Genomic DNA, 14,855 nt, shown 5'->3' with positions numbered 1-14,855 from the left:
ATATTAATGCCTTTAGATATGCCTCTATTCAGGCTGATGGTTACGTTAGTTGGCGTAGCGCGTATCAATAAGGCCCCTTTTTTCGACGCCAAAGCGTAAATTCAAAGTCAATATGAAAAGATTTTTTTGAATGGATGCATGAAAGTGAAATATTAATGCTATTAGATATGCCTCTATTTAGGCTGATGGTTACACCATAGATGTCAATAATGCCCTTTTTTACCAACCCAAAGCGTAAATTAAAAGTCAAAAGTGAAAGAAATTTTTGAATGGAAGACAAGTGGTTACACCACTTGCCGTAGCGCATATCAATAAAGCCATTTTATTTCTCATGACAAAGCATAAATTTAAAGTCAAATGTGAAAGAATATTTTGAATGGATGCATGACAAGTGAAATGTTAATGCTATTAGATATGCCTCCATTTAGGCCGATGGTTGTGCCCTTGTTGTAGCACAAATCGATAAAAACCCCTTTTTTCCATGCCAAACCATAAATTCAAAGTCAAATATGAAAGAAAATTTTGAATAGATGACAAGTGAAATATTAATGCTTTAGACATGCCTCTATTTAGACCGATACTTACGTCAGTTGTCGTAGCGTATATCAATAAAGCCATTTTATTTGCCGCGACAAAGCATAAATTCAAAGAATTTTTTGAATGGATGCATGACAAGTGAGATGTTAATGCTATTAGATACCTCTATTTAGGTCGATGGTTATGTCAGTTGCCACAACACATATCAATAAAGCCCTTTTTACATCCCAAACGTAAATTCAAAGTCAAATGTGAAGAAACTTTTGAATAGAAGATAAGTGAAATATTAATGCCATTGAACTTGCCTCTATTTGGGCCGACGGTTAAGCCGGTTGCCATAGCACATATCAATAAAACCTCTTTTTTTTTGCCACACCAAAGCATAAAAGTAAATTGTATGAAATAATTTTTTTAATGGAAGCATGACAAGTGAAATTTTAATGCTATTATTAGGCAAACAATTATGCCTCTATTTAGGCCGATAGTTATGCTAGTTGCTGCCGTAGCGTATATCAATAAAGCCCCTTTTACCACCCTAAACATAAATTCAAAGTCAAATGTGAAAGAAACTTTTGAATAGAAGACAAGTGAAATATTAATGTCGTTAAACATGCCTCTGTTTAGGCCGAAAGTTAAGCCAGTTGCCATAGCACATATTAATAAAATCCTTTTCTTTTCCCACACCAAAGCATAAATTCAAAGTCAAATGTGTGAAAGGAAGCATGACAAGTGAAATATTAATGCTAATATAGACATGCCTTTATTTTGGCAGACAGTTATGCTTCTATTTTGGCCGACGGTTATGCTAGTCACCATATATTAATAAAGCCAAGTACCATCCCAAAGTGTAAATTCAAAGTTAAATGTGATTTTTTTTGAATGGAGGTTGTATCTGGTTGAACCACAAACCTTGAAATTTTAGTTTTGGAGTTTTATTGTTTCTACTCATGTATGCTGATGAGGCGTGTGTGAGTCCAAAGCACATACCCTTTTCTCACCAAGACTCCCTCTCTGATCATTGATATATATACTATTGTCCCTGCAGGGAAAATGTGATCCCTCCGGTTATGGAAAAACAACATTGTTTATGGAAAAATATGATCCTTGCAAATGGCTTACATTTTTTAGCTTGGGGACACACATATTTTATATGTATGTGTATATGTATATGTGTAGATTTTGTAGTAGAAAACACTTGGATGATCTCTTAATTTTCATGCAGTGCTTGCGGTTTGATCTCGGTAATCATGGGATTACCGTGATCATGGAGACTTGTAACAAAAACACTACTTATGCTTAATAAAAAGGTGTTAGGGCGCAGTCGCGAAAAAAATCTCTTAATCTTCAGGATTTTAATAACACAATCTAGAGAAAAAGATATGCTTAATGAAAAGGTGTTAGGGCGCGGTCACGAAAAAAATCACTTAATCTTCAGGATTTTAATAACACAATCTAGAGAAAAGATATCATGATATGCCATTAAGACCATGCAAACTTAGAAGTACTAATAACCTGGACGTATAGCGATTGAATAAGTGAATATTAATACCATCAAGAGACATGAACTAAAAATCATTCAAAGTCAAATGTCAAAGAAATTATTGAATGGATGACAAGTGAAATGTTAATGCCATTAGATATGCCATCCCTTTTTCTGCCACATCAAAGTGTAAATTCAAAGTCAAATGTGGGAAATTTGAATGAATAAAAAGTGAAATATTGATGTCATTAGGCATGCCTATACTTAGGATGATGGTTACACCAATTATCGTAGCATGTATCAATAAAGCCTATTTTTTTCTCACACCAAAGCATAAATTCAAAGTCAAATGGGAAATAATTTTTGAATGGACAGCAAGTGAAATATTAATGTCACTAGACATGCCTCTATTCAAGCCGACAATAAGCGTAAATTCAAAGTCAAATGTGAAAGGATTTTTTTAAACGGATGGCAAGTGAAATATTAATGTCATTAAACATACCTTTTTTTAGACCCATGGTTATGCCAGTTGTCGTATCAATAAAGCTCGTTTTTTGCCATGCCAAAACATAAATTCAAAGTCCCTAAATATACTAATCTGTAGAATTAGATAATGTGAATACACAAAAAATAAATGGGATTTGACTATGCGGAAATCTCAACAATAATAGAGGACTCCAATTGTTATAATGTAGTATTCTTGTATAGGAACATACCTAATATACTTAGTCGTGAAGTACCAAGCTTAAGATACGTTCATATAGGATATGTGTGTATACCACACTCTAGGTTATATATATAATATACTCATAATATAGCTAGAATGCATGGATAATATGCAGTACATGGCTTGCACAAAAAAAATATTAATACTATAGATCACCCTTAATTGTTGTGATCTAGTCTCAATGCATAGTTTCATAACACAGTTACCAAGACTATAAATTAGGTAACCGAGTCACACGAGTTTCATGGGGATAAAACACCTCTCTCATATGATGAAACTCCTTCATTTAATGACCCTGCCAAGTCAGCAATTTTGCTTATGTGGCACTCTATTTAATGTGCATGACACTCTCATAAAACATGCATTGAGAGTAGCCTTAGAGCAAGTTTAATAATACAGCCCACTTGCTGGCTGTAAGGTTTCTTGCAGCCTTCTTCCAACCCACCCGTACAATAGTTAGTTATTTACTATTAATACATGATTATTTATCTCTCTCACAAAGTTTCTTGGTATCTAAGCTGGCTATAATCTTACAACCTGTTTCTTCTCTCTCCTCCATCTCAGCATTTAACCAGCTTACAACTCACTATAATACTTGCTTTTATTCTATAAGAAGATACCACAAACTACGAGGCTTAAGAGTTGTTCATATAGGGCATATGTATATACCACACTCCTAGCGGGCTATATATATAGTGTACTCATAATCTGTGGTCAAACCACATATTTACTCATAATATGTGGGCAAGCCACGTATTATCATCGGGACAAATGTCATGTGGCTAGACCCCAGGAAAATCTAGTTTTGTCTGGGAATCCAAAGGCCAGATCCTTTCCTCACCCTCCCCCCTCCCCTCCCCCCCCGCGGCAGTATCATCGACAGTATTGCCTCCACAAGAGAAAAAGTAATGAGATTATGAAGGCATAATATATGCTCAGTTTAAGCCGAACAATTTAGCTCACTTGATTGAGGATTTAGATTTTTTTTTTCCATGCCACGTTTTTTTTTCATTGGTGTGATGCCGAATTTCCAGGCCTACTTATTGTTACTAAAACTCCGCCAATTGCTCGTAAATTTAGGTCAAAAAAAGTTGCTCGCAAATTATTGTTTCTGGCTTCCTTTAAAGCAGACCTTGGTAGCTATCTATTTCAAAGGATACTAATCTTGCATAAATATTCAAGTGGAATATACACCTAAAATACACGGTAATTGACTTAGACCAAAGTTCAACAATAACAGAGCACTCTCTATATAGTTGATAGCATCCGGCCACTTGTAGTATTGTTACACAAGAGTATTACTATTGTACTTGTACCGGGGAAGATATTCACATGGACTATGGACATGTGTATAGTACTATAGTATATATATTGTTATCAGGACATATGTCATGTCGTCCATTTAATAAATACAAAAAAAGGGCTTATATTTCGTGTGATTATTAGTTTATATGGAGATGAGCCAGAAACATCCAACTCAATCTTTTATTATGCAAAGACTATATCTTGGAAAATAATGTCATTCATGACCTCGATCGCTCACACATTCTTATCTGATATCTGATACATTCGAAGATGCAGTGCTCGCTAAGAAAAGCTGTCATCAGCTCCATTATGTGACGCCACGAAATTCTTCTTGCGTTGCGTCACTCATGACAGGATTGGCATGCATTGTGTGCCTCTACCTTGTCAGCTCCAGTCAGAACAGAGAGCACCTCTTAAGAATGGAATGGAAAATTAGCGCGTGCCTGATTAATTACTGTACTGCACAAAAAATTACTAGTGTTGTGCCACAACATATGCATGCATGAGGGCATGAGGCCATGACTCGTGAAAGTGTCATATGAGCGAGCTAGGTACAGTTTGAAACAGGTAAATGACCCTGAAATTTCTTCATTGGTCATCAGCCGCTTCGATAATAGTATACCTTTAAAGCTAGAATACTCCTATCATCAACGCCAGTAAGCGAAATGCATAGAATTTTTGTTTTCTTAATAAAGTGGAGGGAACGGTCATCTGTGTATATTTTTTTTACAGTGGAATCAATATTAAAATAATTTTTAATTCATTATATATTATAGCATATGCAACCCAGAAATTTCGCCAGCTTAGCACAAAATCAGAAGGCAACACGTCGTCGTTGACGTGTTCCGAACTAGGGCCCAGGTTAGAAGATGATACTGTATTAATGAGCCTTCTAATTTTTTTTAGAGTTTCAGGGCAAAAGCCCGGGTCATTGCATTATCATAAGTCTGGGTCCGTTGGAAGGGTTCCTGGTTGGATTTCACCCAACCGAATGAGCCCTTAAGCGTTCAGTGTTCATCACCCAGATTTATCAATACAGCTCCAACTCAAACACAAAACATCTCACCCTCTCAGCAAAGGACAAGAAACGACTGCAGCTAAGCGCTTACATATTCCATTTCTTCTCAAAATTCAGAAAACTGATATAAGTATAAATAGAGGGATTGTTAGAGCATATTATCATTAGAAGATGAGAACGATCCTTGTACATTTTCTTTTCTTCTTGATATATATATCTCGAGGGATCTGCTGAACCAAAATTGAAGGTGAGCCAGCCCTGCTGCTGAGTACTGAGAATGAAACACTTGTGTGATTTACAGGGTTTTTTGTGAGCAAGGTCTTTGAGATATTATAGCTGCATATATACCTTTTATATATATATTTAGATAGTAGATTATGGCTCTGTTCGCTTGAGCTTATATATTGAATCTGTCAGCTATTCAGTAGTATTTTTTTCTTACAATAAATCAATGGCAAACACTTTCAACTATAACTTTTTAAACAAGCGAACAACCCTTATTACCGGCACGCAGTGTATATGACTGGAAGGTTCGTGCGAGAGAGAGAATATGATCTCATCTGTGGTCAACTGTCAGCAATCAGGTCGATGATTATCGGTTTCCAATAAGGGCGGACAAGTCCGGCCCATCATTCTTCGACAGCAACACTGTACCTGCCGTCGCCAATAAACTAAAAAAGCTAGCGCCTGTAGTATTCAGTGTTCATTCGTCTGTCAGGATCCCAATTGCTAATACATTATATTATATTATATTATATTACAGATATACATATTATAAAATTGGCAATGTGGCATTGAGAAACGAATAAGCTAAGCCCCCCGGGGGGAACTGAACTGGTAGATGAGGAAGATTCCGTGGAAATGTTTTACTCCAATGCAAAGGCCGGACAGACGGACGGACAAAGGATTTAAAAAATGGGGGCAAGATTTGGTTTATGTGGCTTGGCATGATCGTCGCAGAGGAGAGGATGGCAAGAAATTGCTTGAACTCAAAGGGCAGTAACAGAGAGAGAGAGAGAGAGAGAGAGAGAGAGCCTGGGAATATATGGCTGGTGAACAAGCCTTACTCCCTACGTAGGTAGGAGTATGTAGTGCTTGTGCTAGTGCAGCACCGCCCATTATTGCTTTTGCTTTCCTTGATTGACTGGATGATGTATGCATGAGCACGATGATTGCCGCCCTTTTGTCTTCCGATCCGGTCCTGATTCCTGACCATGCAAAGGATAATAAACAAGGATTACTACTACCATTGTTCCTTTTCAGAGGCTTCATGACATGAGCATTATTGGCATACTATTGACCACTGCAGACAGGCAAAGAGGCATGGCATCATTCTTGAGGGAAATTAAGGCAACTGTAGTATACTAGTAGTAGTAAAGCAAGAAGCCAAGAAGGATAATTAACAGCAACCATCCATGCATAGAGAAGTGTAGCTGATCGCCCACAGACTCTCGATCGGCCAAGGCGGTCGACCACACAAAAACAGGAAGGCGTTGGTTTGTCAGTTGAAGGCATGGCGAAAAAGGAGATTTATCGATGGAGTGGAGAAACAGACAGCAGCGCGCGGGGGCGAGACGACCTTTTCCGTGGCCGGCGCGCGGGGGCGGGGGCCCTTCCCTTGGTGGCGGTGGCGGTGGCGGTGGCCGGGCAGGACTGGTGGTGCCGGTGGTGGCTCACGCCTGGCTCGGGGGGATTCCTCTGCACGCGGAACGAACGCGGCGTCTGGCGCACTCCAACATGCCCCTTTGGCTGCTGTTCCATATCCGTGTGTTTGGTTTGGTTTGGTTTGATTTGAGGGTAAATTTAGAAAGGATACAGATAAGATAGTTATGAATTTATTTATGATATACTATAGGATCATCTACGGTAACTGTTTCATTGAATGGATAGAACAAACTATCCTTTTTTAGTTGGATGGATAAGAATGGATGCGATGAGACTAGTCGACTAAATGTAGTGTTTTTTTTATTTTTATTTTTATAAAAACAACAACTAGCAAGTTATATACTATTTGTAACATATATGCATTAACACTATTTTTCATAAATATGATATGTTACTTGGCACTACTACATTGATTGGGACAGCACCTTTTCAACGTACTACCACTTATCAAAACTAATTTTATCATTACAATACTAAGCGACAATACAATATATTAGTAATCCTTAATCTAGTTAAAAAAGATACATCAGAAAATGTGGATGAGTTCGTCTGGTAGTAGATTTTTAAGAATATATTTATCTAGCATCTCCAAAGAATATATTTATCTAGCATCTCCAAAGGATATTCTTTCATCAGACACCTTTAATTACTTGGCAACGGTTGAGTTCAGAGCTATAGCAGCTTGTAGATACTGACACCTTGCGAGCTACTGTATCATCTTTTCTCTAGCTGACCTCTGATTTATCTATCCTACGTTTTCTCACCAGGCCACTTCTCCAGCCAGGGAGGGAGAGGGAGAGGGAGGCGAAGGCGATCGATCCCGATCGATCCATGGGAAGGAGTCCACGGCCACGGGTAGTGACGCGCGCGCTGATGCCAACTACAACTGCCACTCGATCTGAATGCCAAGGTCAACGGCGCCGCACGAGGAAAACGACGTTGGGTTCATTCAAAGCTTTTACCAGGACCACGACTACTTTTTTTTAAAAAAAAAAAAAATTGTTTGTGCAATTTTCTCCCCTTTCTGATGCCATTTTGTATCATTTTTGTTCGTTCGTGCAACTTGTGATGGCGAGCCTCGCTGACTCAACTCTCTCATCTTAATTTCGGACTTTTTTTTTTTTGGTTATGCATTGCTCTCCTTTACAGGCTGGCTTGGCTTGATCAGTCAAAGCCATGACACTGGCCGCAGCAGGACGACACGAGTAATGATCGGAGGGATGGCTCCCCTTCCCCTCATTATCATCTGTTCTGCTGCCGCTAGCTGATGGGGAGTCAATTGTTTTGGTAAACCCTTGCAATCATCGTCCATCTATCAGACTTAATTATTCCCACACATGCAGCTGACAAAATGACACAGTAAGTAGCTAGCTGACTTTGTCATCAACCAAGCCAGGTTCAACGCCATCCCGGCCGTTTCCGTACGTGCAAAACAATTCAGCACCGACGTTATTAATTCAAGGTCAATTCAAAGGGAGAGTTTTACTGCATTACTATTTCTACGGAATACCACCACACATAATAAATGGTAATGAAACCGAGCTATAAAAAAGTTTATCTAGAGGTACGAGCTATAAAAAAGTTGGTTTTATCTACATCAAACTCAATTCTTCTTCTTTCTTCGTTTTAAAACGTCGAAACAATTCGGCAGGGGAATGGTAATGAAAGTAGATCCCACTGAGATTAGGCTTATATAAAAAAAAAAGAAGAGAAGAAATTAAAGTCACGCTAATCTCAGCAATGCAATTCGGCAGCATGCATGGTGCAAGTCCCAAGGTTAGGCTAATCACGCATGATTGTGGCGGCGTCTCCCGCCTCGTGCTCAAAATAATTTAAAGGCTCGAGTTCGACCACGCCGGCCGGTGATAACTTTTTTCACCGACCTTTGAAACGTTAGCAGCAGGTACAGTACTCGTAGCTTTTTTTCTACTCGTTCGATCCCATGCATCCCTCTAGAAGTACAGTACTCCAGTACGTGTGTGGAATGCGCGCGGTAACTTTCTAGTAGGAATAATTAATAATAACCGTCGTCACGTACGAAACGAACGGCGCGCGCCGTCCGGGGCGAGGTGGGCGGCGGTCTCGCGATGCCCGGCCGGCCGGCGTGGCGCCGCCGCCGCCACCTCGTGTGCCGATCGATCGTGGAGACGACGACGAGACGACGCCTGTACGAACAGACTAGTTAGCTAGAGCTAGCTCGATCGCCGCACAAAAAAAATACTACTCCGGATAACTAGTCATGCATAGATCACATCGAGTCCACATGCATGCATGATATGCATGCTGCGCCGGAGACGTTGTTGAGGGAGTCAGAGGACACAGATATTTGTGGTGTGCTGCCTTGCATGCCCTGCTGGGTCGTCCATCCATCACAAAGGACACGTGCATGCATGCATGGTTTGGCCTGTAAAGGTCGTATTCGTATCAGCCTTTGCATACTACAGTCTAACTATACTAGTAGTGCTACATATCCGATTAGGTGAATGTGAATCAGCATCGTGCTAGTTTGGGAATAAAATTTAACAAAGCGATCGATCCGTCGTAGATGATCGAGCTAGGGGATCTGGATATATAGAAAGGATGCATGATCCTGTTGGCCACTAGTACTACGTATCAATGATATGATGGGATCAAAGAGACAGGATATAGAGTAGTATACTAGTACGTACGTGATATGATTATTAGGTCTCGTCTCGGAGACTCGTGCATGCTATGCTATACTCACTACTGGAATAATAGGTAGCTTTGCCGAATGTCTCAGGCACTCAGCAAAGTTCAAAAAACACTCAGCAAATTCTAAGTGCGTACGACAAAAAAAAATACGAAAGTTCAAAAAACACTCGGCAAAGTGCGTACGGCAAAAAAAAAAACACACGGCAAAAGACTACTACTAAGATATGATTTTTTTTTTAAAGGAAAACTGGAGGGACTCGCGCCCCTACAGCACATCTATTAAAGAAAAAGAGTTACAAGTACAGGTGAGCACTAAGATAGGATTAATTAGTAGTTAGGCATGATAAGGATCGAATGATGGGCGCAGCTGATGTGTCCTGCTCATGCCCGTTTTTTCGGTACAAAGGGACTGCATGCCTGCTGTGTGTGTGCCGGCTTGTTGTTTATACCCATGCATATACTCCTATGCAGGTGCGGCAGGTGGTGGTGTTTGTTGAGACACTCTCACGCCGAGTAGAAAAGTAGCCGCCCGCGGTCGACCGTGCCAGGATGCTCGGCACGCGCCGCCCGACCGGCCTGATGCCGGTCATCTGCAACGCAACTTGCATTGCCCGGGCAGCTCTGCACGTACGTACGACAACTCCATCATCAACACAACACGTGTCGAACAACCACCCTCGAGTATATATGAGAATATTTATATATGTATATATCGATAATATATGCGTACAAGTAGCGCATCCATGAAATGGAATGGAATGGAATGGAATGAATAATCCATCCACGCACATGCATCATCTCTGTGGCAGGCGGCAGGCAATAACGCGAGATCACAGATGTTTGTCCGGACTCTGGACGGGATATCAGATATGCCTTCCGTCCTGCATGCTTGCGTTGTCTATCTCTGGTGGTGGCCCTTCTCCTTCGCTTGCTTGCCAGCCTGCAGCTCAATCAAAGTGAAGAAGCTACTAGTGATCCATCATCATATCCATCCATGGACGCATGCACTCGATCGCTCTCGATCTAACTGTGCGCATGTATGCGCACCTCCATGCAACATGCATGTATATACAGTACTGTATCTATCTATAATTATTCTCTCTGCACGTCTTCTAGCTCCGACGGCCACGGACAGGGGTACGGTAGGGCCACCTCCTTAATTTCGTTCCTGCATCAGGTTGCTTGTATTAATTAATTAATTAATGTGAGTAATATAATGGACGGTGAACAAACTTGGAAGCCATGCACATCTAGCTGCATGCCTATAATATGTGTTTTCGGCGATGAACTGAACGCATAACAATAATGATATGATATATATAGTGGGCCGGGGCCGGTGATCGCGATATGGTGACGGCGACCGCAATTCTCAGAAAGAAGCGCACGCATGTATCCGAGAATCTGCAAAGTATGTACTATGCATGAATGGTTCCTGGCTCCTTGCTTGTAATCATCATCGTCTGATAATGCTCGGACATATATATATACATATTTGTATGTCATCACAGAATTCAGAGTGCGTGAGGAGGCTGTTGCGTTGCAATTCTCCAAAGCATCATAGATAGATATATTATTCATCAGTGTTTGTATGGTGCGACATCAGTGTCCTGAGATTCCTTAGTTTGTATATATATACACTACTCATACTTTTTATATAACACAAAATAATTAAGAAAAAGTTGCTGATCCGTCTGTCCATCCGGGCCGGCGGGCTCGATCGATCACTCTGCCATCCACTGGGCGCACACTAGCTGGATCAGATCGAATTATATTGAACCACTGGCATGTTGCCAACATATTGTACACTGTTCTTGTTGCAATTATATATTCCAAGGACCGGGAGAACTATATTCCAAGCAATGCAAGGGAGCAGATTAGCAGAAGCTAGCAGAGATCGATCGATATAGGAGTACAGTACGTATATGATATGACGTCGAAACTGATCGAGCACATACAGATACATACAGCAGTACGTGGCGTCGGAATCCGTCCAACGTCCGCCGCATGCCAACATATTTTCATCGTTTCGTTTCGTTTCGTGATTCGGACACATGTTGGTGAAGGCCCGCCGCCGCCATGGATCACATCCCATCCATCGATGATCGATGTACATGTGTCATCTCTTTTTTTTTTTTGCACATTATAATGTGTAGATAAATTGTTTCAGTTGCTGACCTAGGGCGGAGACAGGGCCGGCCGGGAGAGGGGGGGGGGGTTTGAATTTTTTGAACTTCAAATAAAATTTTAAAACTAGACACTATTGGCCTCCTCCCGACGCATGCAACGCAACTCGACCATTCGCGACCAGAGAAGCCGCGCCAAAACGCTGGCCGGCCAAAACGCTTGCCTTTGCACACACGTCTAGGCCAGCGTGTATAGATGTACGTGGTCGTACGTAGACGACCTCGAGCTAGCTATAGCTGTTTAATTTATGACTAGAACTCGATCGTCGATCTCTACTTTTGTTGCACTATTTTCCTCTAGCTAGCTACACGTAACAGTAACAGATCTAGCTACTTCAATTCGTTGTGGTTGGCGTCGTCGTCAGCTCGATCCGTCCTTATTAGCAATGTACTACGTACCATGACTTTCGAAGTTTTTTAGACAGAGTCAGAGATGTACGTACGTACGTTCGTACAACCATCCATTTAAATTCACGGAACGAAACCCTGAACATATATACGCGAGTACAGGCACACATCAGGTCGTAAGCTAGACCATTAAACAAAAAAAAGGGAGGATTATATCCATGGACAAGGATCCAAATATATCGTTGTTGACGATGGATGCATGACATGTCCAGCGCAACTGTGCAAGCAAGAATAACACGTACTACCACTACGTACGTGCGCTTTGTTCAGTACTCGTGACTCGTGAGACAATCTCCGCCAGCTCATCTCGTCATGACCGAACGAACGTTCTCGAGGGAAGGGAAACTTGCTGGTCTCTCCATATATCTATATGTGTCATGGATATGTGAAGTATATTGCTAGCTACAGTACGTAGGTAGGTTCTGGAGTCCAAAGTCTACGGAAATGTCCAAATCAATGTATCATTGGGCAGCATTATTCAAAGATCTTTGTGCCTAGAAACATCAAAAGGGGTTGTAACTACATACTGCATGCATGCGAAAGTACACATTTTAATTTTCTCCTTGCATGTTAAGGAATGAAATGATTAGAGACAAGTACATATATACATGAACATGTGGATTATCTTCTCGCCACAGAATTAAATCAAGATCGATGCCAGGAAAAAAAAAGATAGTACTTCAATATGTGTGTACTCCAAAATGGTAGTATTACATTATTTATTTTGCTTTCTAGGTTGCCCATATGCAACGCTTTTCCATAGGTTTTCCTCTGTGCAGGTGGCACCGTGGCAGTGTTGTGTGCTGCTGGTTTTTTTTTTTTTTTGTCATCCCATTTTTCTTTCTGTCCCCACCTTAGCTTGATTGCTTAAATAAATATTGAAAGTATAAGGTCAACGTTTTGTACTGGTTGGTTGGTTGTACGCCTGGGATCGATCGGCATCCTCGCGTAATAAGGCTAATCTCACTAGCTAATGTTCACAACCGTAACTCAATCATCATATGACTTGCGGGCTGTCAAAAAAAATCATAATATGACTTAATAAGCGATGCATAACATGCGTTACGCCACTACATACGTGGCGTTGATATATACTCGCTCCATCTATAAAATGATGCCATTCTAACATATTGTATCAATTTTAAATCTGATCAAATTTATATTTATATATAAAAATACTGACATTTATAATATCAAATAAATAACATTGTATGTTTTATTATTAGTAGTAATATATATATATATACTTATTTGGTATCGTAAATAAAGATATTTTTCTATAAAATTTGTTTGAAATTTTGTAAAACAACGTTATATGATTTGACCATGGAGAGAACTAAAACTGCATCCATATTTTCAAGACATATGTAGTATACTACATTTGTTGTAGCCACGCAATTAATATTCCGTAGTACTTGTACGATTTAGTTGAAATTAAAGAAAAATGTCTGTCGATTCAACAAGTTGCAAACTTGCAATGCATACATAGGGCAGCCTAACTTGACAATTCTATTAAATAACTTCACTAACAATAATGATGAATCAATGGATGGCAAAGGTCAGCTGGTCACCGCCTTACCGGTACACTGGTGCCACCGTTGTGTGATTAGATTGTTCATGACTTGTATATATTTATCTATTGGAGATGCAGGATCATTTCTCCTTGACTTTAGTGTAGCCGTACCAGTCGATATATGCTAGTGCTGCTAGCTTAGGGCCTGTTTAGATTGGAGATGAAAATTTTTTAGGTGTCACATCGGATGTGTCGAAAGGATGTCGGGAGGGGTTTTTAGAAACTAATAAAAAAATAAATTATATAGCTCGTCAGGAAACTCCAAGACAAATTTATTAAGCATAATTAATTTGTCATTAGCATATGTGGGTTACTGTAGCACTTAAGACTAATTATGGAGTAACTAGGCTTAAAAGATTCATCTCGCGATTCTCAACTAAACTGTGTAATTAGTTTATTTTTTTATCTACATTTAATGTTCCATGCATGTGTCCAAAGATTCGATGGGATGGATGAAAAATTTTTTGGTGGGGAACTAAACAGGGCCTTAGCTAGTAGTTGGTGGCCGGCCTGTGCATTGGATTCTTTTTTATGAATAATGAATTGTTCCCATCTCTTGACTATGGGTCTGATTGGCATAGTTTTTTTTTGTCAAACATTTATTTTTAAAATAACTTAATGAGTGAAGTTGTTTTTCTCTTCCCACAAAGATATTACTTGAGATAGGTTATCCTAGTTTCATCTCACATATTATAATCATTCTATTATTTTTTCCATCTTATTAAGTTGTTTTATCAAATACTTGCTCCAAAAAGGTCGACTTTAATAAAAAAGTTGTTCATGAAATCATATTGCAAAAAAAAAGCTTACATGATGAAGCTGAGCTGTGTTAAATGGAGACAGTGTATTATTATTTGCCAAAATGGTTTGGATATTATTTGTTATAAAATAAAATGTCGTGGAATGGAACAAGCTAGCACTAGATGTTGGACCTAGAGCCTGTTTGCTTGTCTTATCGGTTGTACTTTTTATGTTTCTCTTACAATAAATCAGACAATAGTAATTTCAATTATATGATTTTTCAGATCAGCGAAGAGGCTCATGGTTTTACTTGATTGATTGTTTTCGTGCTCTCTACGGAACGAGGAAGCCAGGGTACGAAGGTAATATGTAGACACGTGTACTCGCTGCACTTTTAGGCCTTGTTTAGATTCAAAAACTTTTTAGATTTTGACACTGTAGCACTTTCGTTTTTATTTGACAAATATTATCCAATCATGGAGCAATTAGGCTTAAAAGATTCGTCTTGTGATTTACAGGTAAACTGTGTAATTAATTATCTTTTT

Source organism: Sorghum bicolor, chromosome 2, assembly GCF_000003195.3.
Source record: "Sorghum bicolor cultivar BTx623 chromosome 2, Sorghum_bicolor_NCBIv3, whole genome shotgun sequence".
NCBI classification, from domain to species: domain Eukaryota; kingdom Viridiplantae; phylum Streptophyta; class Magnoliopsida; order Poales; family Poaceae; genus Sorghum; species Sorghum bicolor.
The sequence above is the reverse complement of the archived record's forward strand: the minus strand, read 5'-3'. Positions refer to the sequence as shown.